This window comes from Empidonax traillii, unplaced genomic scaffold, assembly GCF_003031625.1.
Source record: "Empidonax traillii isolate 1590-97213 ecotype Southwest subspecies unplaced genomic scaffold, ASM303162v1 scaffold475:size860808, whole genome shotgun sequence".
NCBI lineage: Eukaryota > Metazoa > Chordata > Aves > Passeriformes > Tyrannidae > Empidonax > Empidonax traillii.
The window spans coordinates 24801-33951 of NW_020955668.1; positions in this window are offsets into that span (position 1 = coordinate 24801).

The window sequence follows — 9151 nt, forward strand, 5'->3', positions numbered from 1 at the left end:
CTAAATGTCTGGGTTTTGTTAAGGTGTTCTGCAGTCTGAAGTCCCATTACTGATACTCTGCTTAGAAAAGAGCACATTGATTTTCTCACTAGGAGAAGAAGTAACTGGATCATTCACTCGGAAATGAGATAAGACCTGTCGAAATCTGATGTTTCTCATCATGAGATCCACTTTTTTATTACATGGGGAGAGGACAGTCACTCCCTACTGGTGGCATTCTTAACTTTCAGTGTGTATAAGGAGGGAACTGCAATATAGCTCAAGTGTGTTGGGGAATCAGGCCCAGAAATGAAGTCCATATTCAAGGATGCATGTTGTTAATGTGTTTTGGGGTTTCAAGCACATTTTTAGCCATCTCAAAAGAGCAAAAAGAGTGCAATTCTCACCTTTCCCAATTGCATATATTAATTTCAGGACATTCTTTCAGTGAAAAATTCTTCCAGTAAGTAGAGATGACATGTTTGTCTGTGTTTATCTGCTGTGCAGCCAAATTACCACCCAGTTATGTTTTTATGATTTGCAACATCATCTGCAAGTCATGAGCAGGAATGTGAGTTCTGTAGGGAGTAGGCAGAATTATAAAACTAGACCAAAGTGAGAAATATTAATCTGACTTTCTGAGGATCAGTGCCAGTGCTTATCACTTTATATAGGTTTGCTTTGGAGATGTTTGTTTATTCAGAAGGTTTTGCTTTTTGAATTGGGAACAATCTTCAGATGTCCCCATTTTTATTAAAACAAAACACTGGCTTTTAATTGTAGTCATACTGAAATAATTGCCAATTCACCACCAAAAAATGAAGCACAGTGTATTTTTTAAGCAAACTCACGACACTACCAGAGAAGGGAAGCCCACTTATTGTCATAATTAGAAACTTTAGGCAAGTCAAAGCATTACACCAGCATAGAATAAGAAGTCTCTGCTCCAAAGAGCTTGGTACCAAAGTACAGGGGGACAAGAAATGCAGGTGTAGAGGCAGGAAAGGGGCTGGTAAAATCAGACAATCTGTAGGTCAGTGCTGCCAGCAGGCTCTGTGTGCCTGCAGCCTGTTATCAGTGTCTCCTGTTGCCACTGCCACCTGCATGGAGAACTGCATGGAGACAAGCAAATCGTGCACATGGGACACTGTTCAGTGAGTGATGGAAATGAGCATCCCTGGCTGGCAGGATGACAGAGCCAGCAAGCCAAAGCTGTCTGAAAGATGATAGGTGAGCTGGAGACAGAGAATCCATCCAGGCTTTTGGAAGGGAAAACCAGCAATATATGTCTGATTTAAGAGAAAAGAATGGTGGGAGATTATCAAAGAATGTGATGCAGGGCAGAAACAGTAAAAGAAATGGGCTGGGAGGAGACAGGATCAAGACAAAATGGGCTTAGACTAAGCTGGACATAGCCATGCCGGCACACATGGATCCTTGGCTGCAACCTTGTGATAATTGCCCTGTGCATTCCACTAATTAAGGTCAGAGAAAGAGGATGTCATGGCAACTGAAACACAAGTCAGAGAGGATCAAGAGAAGGCATTTAGCAGAAAAGGTATTAATAAAGGCCACGCTGCAGAGTCAAACAAAGAAGAATCTGTTCATTAAGAGGCCTGATGTGAACACTTGGGAAATCAGAGTCCAAGGTGGTAACAGGCTGGATGATAACCCTAGCACAAGAGTTTATAAACAAATGGGCATATGGTTTTGCACCTGTGTACATTGAGAAGCACTGATTATACTGCACTGGATTCTGTTCCAGCTTAGGCATTAGGTCTGTTTGATTTTGGTCTTTGTGTGAAGAATTTCAAGTTGCAGCAGGGACAAACTCCTCATAACATCTCTGTTCTCAGGGGTCATTATAGAATCCCGACCAAACCTCAAACACTCTTGTATTCTGTATCAAATCCTGCTTCTGCTTCAACAGCTGGCCCTTTGCCTCAGGTAAGAAACTGTTCACTGAAATCTCTTACAGACTCAGCTAAAATATCCTTTGGCATTTTTAATTTTCACTCATTTCTCAGGCTGTTTTCAGAAAAAAATCAAATACAATATATAGAAAATTCAGTGTTAACAAGTGGTCTGTTGGATCCTCCTCATCCTGCCCAAATTCCTGAAAGCACTGGGTACAGTGTAGCCCAGAACAGCAAAACAGGGCACCTGCAATAGCTGTGAGTTGCTGAGACTTAAGCTGCAGTCAGTCATAAAGCTGCCTGCTTATTAATGCAGTAACAGAATGTTCTCCCACCAGTGGCTTGACAATCATGGCTTGTTGGTTTTGGGTTTTTTTTTCCCTACAGAACCACTGATGATATTTCCAGAAACAATAGGATTGCTTTCACAAGGATGTTGTAAGACAAGACATTATGAGCCAGAAAAAATAATTGTATAACCATCAGGGCAGTATAGGTATTGTCTGTGGATCATTTGCAGACCATAATGCTGTAATCTAAGGAGAAAGATGGTAATTCTTTAGCATCAAATGACACCTCACTTTGTTTACCTTCTGGTTATCATCAACTATTATTTCTCAGATGTCAGGGTTTTCGTTTTGATTGCTGTGTGTGGGTACAAATTGCTTCATATTGCTTAGTCTTTTCACATTTTTCCTTCGCTTAGTCTTTCCTTCAGGCCCTTTCCATTACTTTCTTCTGCCTTACCTATCAAGACACTCGTGCAGCCCCTTCCATGAGAGGCTCTAGTCACTGAGTTTTTTCTATTTCAGAGGTAACTATAACATAAACAGATTGAAGAACAGTTAAAAGCCAAATGGTACCAACAGTTCTTCCTGTAAGAAGAACCATTCACGCTGACCCAAACCTGGCACTGCTGTCACTGGCCACTGTGTGGCCACCTCTAATGGCAGTCAGTACTTGACTGGGGGGAAAATCGTGGATATAATTTCTCTGCAGTTTTATTTCTCACCTCTTCACCAATAATCCTCCTCTTACTGGAGTCCTATCACAGCTGAGAAACACACAATTCTGCTGTATCTCTGCATAAGCAAATCTTTCACAATGCCTGCTTCCAGCAAAAATGACAAGGGAGCTTAGAGACCACCATGTGCTCACCCCACGTGTCAGCCCACTGCAGTTGTCTGTGACAGCGACCTGATATATCCAGGGGAGGAGAGTAACAAGGGAAATTTTCTTTCAGGTTTGTATCTAATTATTGCCTGAAAGATGGGGAGAGTGTTTTTTTCTGCAGTGATACAGCAGCTTTTCAATCATTTTTAAAATACAATTTTTCTCTGCCTAAAGTAGGCACTAAACTGCACCAGCACAATCAGTTTTAGTTCACTTATGTGAGAAGGAGAGAGCTCTTATTTGGGAATTGAAAGTAGGGAAGCTTCCAGCTGAAATTATTAGAAAAGACTTTGGCTAACCAGAGTCCCCTGGAGAAGGTTAGGCTTGCACAGAGGTTAAGCCATAGGAGACAGGAAAGGATGAATCTGAAAGCTCAGTCCACAAATCAAGGTAAGAGGCTTTTTTTGGAGGCACTGCAAGTTCAGCTTGGCTTGGTGTAGAGAGCTCTTTGTACAAGATGTGTTCAGATGTGATGGGGAGGGACAGAGGTGGCTTAACTTTTTTGAGCATCCTGCCCTTGAAGCCATAAGCCACTAGAGAAAGCTAGAAATGGAACTGGGGAAACTAAGGCAGAGCCTCTGCTGGATTATGCCTTGCCATAGAGTGGCAGCCTAATGCCATTTATAGAGGGATACATTCATAGTGTTGGAGAGACCACTGATATAATCTCTTCATCTCAGTGGAAAAGATTTTTTTTATATATAAGTCTTAGAAAAAACCTCATGTTTGCAAGAACTTTTCTAAACCATCCTTTCTGTACTTGGCCCAGCCCTGGGATTCTCCCTCTCCTGCTGTGGGGCTAAACAGCCCAGTGTTAATGTTTGCTGGCTGCACCCTGCAGCCTGTGCTTTTGCTGTTCACCATAGATCTTGGCTACCCTACAAACCTAGAACTGCCCATGAGGTGAATTATTGACTTCTACAGCAGAGCAGAAGCCACGTTGATTTGATTTACTGTTTTCTATTTTGTCTATTGATTTTTGAGTAGTCCCAAGTGTATGCTCCCATGAAAGGCCATACAGAACTTTGTATTCAGTCTAACAATTTTATTTACAAAGGGTCTCCTTGCCTCCATGTCCCCATGCCAAGTTGCTGTAGGCACGAAGAACTAAATTTAATTTCTATGATTAATAGGGCCCAAAGAAGATTTATCTTACACAACTCTCTCCCTGCTTTGTTATTTGGGGTGCCAAAATTGCAGTACACTGTCTGGGAACAGCTAAGAAGTGGGAGAGCTCCCACCTGACAGATCTTAGCTGTTAAAAGGCAAAAAGAACACAGATGGCTGAAACCAAATTTTGGTATAAAATGAGCAACCAGTTTTCACTTGCATAACCAAGCAGATAAGCTTGTTGCAGGTACCAGTATGAAAGTACATCCCTGAAAATGCTTCTGAGAGAAATGTATTTTCAGGTGTTGCAGCCACTGACAAGCAATACCACACCAGACAGCCAGGGCTCCCACTGTCCAGCAGGGACTGAGGAAGGGAGGCTGCCAGGGACTCAGATTGTGTGGTGTGATACTGCCTTCTGAAAGGCAGACACTGCAAATAGCTGGGCTCTCAAGTGAAAAATCAATAGTTCCTCCCTCTACCCCATCACTTACAGGAAGACCTAGCATGTCTAGAGGGCAAGCAGAGCATATTTTGAGCATAGCATTGTCTTCCCCAAGATGTTTTCAGGAATTATCACCATCATTCTCTACCTCACAGTGGGGAAAAATAAAATCACTCAACTTACTTGAAATATCCAACAACTTTGCTTTGTGCATTCCTCACTTGTGGTAACTCAAATCCCAGGACCTGTATTTGCACTCAGAGAAGAGTGGGACTTTACTTTTTCCCATTTCTTAGTAGTGTATTCCTCTTTCCTCATGCTGGCCTTGGAAACCTGGGTGATCTTTCAAAAAATTTAAGGAAACCCTTTGTAAAGATATCTCAAGGTTGTTAATGCCTAGCTGACCATACCCCCTGCCTTTTAATTCTCCTGGCATTTCCCAACAGCAGTCTATCTTCTAAGCAGCAGATTACCTGTTCTTTCAGTCCACTCTGTGTTCCTGCAGATGAGCTAAAATCTAATTCCACACAGAGCTCCCTGCCAAAGAAGGGGACAATGAGTTCTTTTTCACTCATTGTGAAACAAGTCCTGTGCTCATTTGGACTTTAATTAATTTTATCCAGGCATTATCTTTCCCCTTTTTCTGTTAGACAATTTTCTCAGTTTTCTGGAAGGGTCCCAGGTTTACTGCTGGTTTTGCCTGTAATTTATAAAAAACCTATGAACAGAAGTAGAGGTTGCATTGGGTCTGGCTGAGATGGAGGTAATTTTCCACACTGCAGCCCTCCCAGGGCTGTGCTGCACTGGTACCTGGAAAGGTGTTGCTCACACACCAGTGTTTGGGCTGCAGCTGAGCAGTGCTGGTGCAGCATCAAGGCTGTCTCTCCAGCACTCCCCTCTTAACCAGTAGGCTGGGGGTGAGCAAGACCCTGTGAGAGGACATAGCCAGGACAGCTGATCCAACTGACCAAAGGTATATTCCTTACCATACTATGTCTGCTCAGCAATAAAAGCCAAGAGAAAGGAGGGGGTGGAGAGCATTTGCTATTACAGTGTTTGTCTTCTGGAATGCTGCTCTGCCTACGGAAGCCCTGTTTCCTGGGAAGTGGCTGGTCATCACCTGCTGGTGGGAAGTAGAGGGTAAATATTTCCCTGTGCTTCTGGACATAGCCTTTGCTTTTGTTTTATTAAACTACCTTTATCTTGAGCCACAAATTTTTCCATCTTATTTTTCCTTCCTACCCCCCTCCTCAACCAGTCTTGCTGTGGAGGGGAGGGATACAGTAGTTTGGTGGGTACCTGGTGTCCAGCTGAAGTCAGGACTCTAAAACTGGGAAGGCTGTTCTCCCCATAATTCAGTGTGACAGAATTCTGAGAGATTAATTCTGGGCAGGTTTTCTTTTCTCCAGAAGTGACTGGAAGGCAATTCAGACCTTGCCATAAACCAGGTGAACTTCTCACACATAAAACTAGGTCAGAAACATTTGAAAGCTTTAGCATGAGCCAGATGACTTTGGAAAGCACCTGAGTCACACACTGATACATTTTCTCCATAGGGCTTCCCAGGAATACAACAGAGACAAGCTTTTGGTAGAGAATAAACAAGGGAGAAAGAGAGGCCAAATTTTCCTCCAGATCCACAAGCCTAACAACATTCTTATAACCTTAAGTGAAGTAGCCTTACCTATAAAGAAAAACTGTCATCTCAATAAAATACTTGGAACTGTTCTCTCTGGTTTAATGCTGCATATAAAACAAAGCAAACCTGAGAGGAAAAAGTTTTATGACTGATTTACTCTATGTCTTTGTCTGACTTCTCGAGCCCTAGAGACAATGAGATGTCTTGTACTTCACACCTTGTGCAGCTCTAGGATGACTCCTCTCCTTCCATGGAAGCTGAGGCATCACATTTAAAACTGGGCAGCTGAATTGCCTCTAGCAATTGCCTTCAATAATAAATCAGACAACTACCACCATATGAGAACATTTCCACGGGACATGAATCTTAGTGTTAGGGTCCAATTTTCAAAATACTTTCCCCTAGCTTGGAGTTGCTTAGCATTCACAAAAGCAGAGTCCTGAGGCGAAGGAAGGATAGCAGAGCAGTAGCCCTCGTTGGACTAGCATGTGCTTCTCACTGGGAATACTTTCTTTCTCTCCTTTTCTGCATTTTGTTTCATAATACACTCTCTGAACTAATCAAATTAATCTATCTGGAAAGGCATGTACAACAACGCCAAATCTAATGAAGCAAGAAGACACATAAGTTCTCTAATGTCTAAATTACTTTTTAAAAGACCACGTTTATTCCATGATTTGATTACTCTGTGAAACGTGTTATGGGGTCCCCTAAAAATGCCAAAAAATTGGATGCATCCAGGCTAACTGGAAATGAAATATTTTCAGTGCAGTGATGACTTCTTGCTAAAATGAGAGGAAACAAGAAGTAAGAAAAATGTCATTTGCAACTGAGGGAAAAGGAAAACTTCACGTGCGAGCTGCATGTACACAGACTGTGTTGGCATTGTCCAAAACTAAGACATAAAGCAGAAAACTAAGAGGGTCTAAGCAAAGAAAATAATGTTGAGTCAAAGATCACATCTGATCCAGTGTTTATGCTTGTCTTGAAGATTGTATGCCTCAAACTTTATGTCTTACCAGTTTGACAAGATCAGGATGTAACTGTAGGCAACTCCTTTGAACATAAAGTTCTCACAAATGGGAGATCTCCCATTGTCTCCTTTCTCTGCATGTCAGTCATTTCAGTGTCCTTTCTGCCCCACTCCCTTGATAAGCTTTATTTGAAGACAGTACAAGCCTTTGCCAGTCTCACACTGAGGCTTTCTGCAATGACACCTCCTGCCTCTTCAGGAGTAAAATGGAAAACTGTCCTCCAAAAAGGTCCTGTCCCTCAAAATGTCCAACACAGTTGTTTGCTGCCTCATCCTTGCAGTGTGCTGCCTGCAAGCACTGCGTGTGCAGGAGCAGAGTGATGGATTTGGAGTTCACAACAACGTCTTTTGAAGTTTGTACCATTAATGTCACCTCCACCATAGCCCTGATATTCGTGTGTCTGATGTCACACGTAGAGAAGGGGGGAAGAGCACACTCTAGAAAATTACTGTAGAATCTCAGACATTGACAGAGCTGGAACTTGTCAGTCCATCAGCCACCTCGGGGGGCAGTTCTGCCACAGCTGGTTTAAATCTGGCTTGGTTGTGTCTACCAGCACTACAGGACAGAGATACTCCATGGAATACCTTTGCCTTTCATAACAGGTCTGCTAACAATCATTTTTAAGATCTCACAGTTTGAGAAGCTGTAGCATCTGAGAAGTGTCTCATCTGGTTAATGTTCAGTGGCCTGGTGACACAAGGCTACCACTGCCTGCCTTAAATGACTATTGAGGAAAGGGACTCTGCAGCACTACAGATGAGTGTCTTTCATTAGAGGCACAGATCCTGTTCATGCAAAGAAATGCAATCTCTTTTTCCTTCAGTTTATGGTTAGGTGCTGCCTGTGGTAATTTCAGGAAAGGGACGTGGGGAGTGTGTGCAGAGCTGGGGCAATACAGTTCCCACCATTACTATCCCAGCCTTCTCACAAAGGCTTTCCAGTAACAGTTCACACCATCTATTTTTATCCCCAGCTGCAATGAAGCTAATGGCTCGCATCAGAGGCATTTTGATGGTGGGTGGAAGGCCTAAACCCTCTGATATTTAGGCAGCAGTATCTGTTAGAAGAGCTTTCTCACACACTGTGCCTAATTCTCTATTGCAATTAAACTTCACTTTACCACAGTAATAGGCCTTCAACTGGGAATACAGCAATTCGTGTCTCTTTGCACAATGCAATGTAAAGCAAGATTTGTGTGAATAAAAACCTGCCCGTATGTTCCCTACATAGCACAACTGAAAAAGAAAGCAGGCACCTCTTGAAACAGGTGGATATTTGTTGTTTTCTGCTAAGGTATTTGTGTGGGGTGGGTTTTTTTGTGGGTTTTGTTTGTTTGTTTGTTTTGTTTTGTTTTTAAACTAAAGAGCAGAAAAGGATGATGTCAGTGGATTTTATCCCTATGTTTTGTTTATTTTTAGAAATGGACCAACAAACAACCATGACCTAAATTCTCCAAGACAGAAGTGCACACAAGCACATTGTTAAATATCAGAATGTATTTGAGTTCTGACAATTTCAGCAGAACTGTACACATTTATCTTCTTTAAAACCAGACTGCAAAAAACTAATTCACCAATACAGTGAAAGTGAACCGTAAGGTCTAATATTTGAGACAGTGAACTCAGCCTTTTAACTTTTTTGTTTTCATACACAGATAATGTGCAAACAGCATTACAGTTCAGACATAAATCTGTCAAAGGCAAAAAAGAGATGACAGCACTTTTAAGTGAGCATCAGTTTTATACTGTCATTAAAGGAAAGCTGGAATCAGGATGGAACCAGCTTCAAACTGGGCATGTGCGGACTCTGCCCCCTCCTGTATTTAAATGGAAGCCGCTGCTGCTGCCCTTTG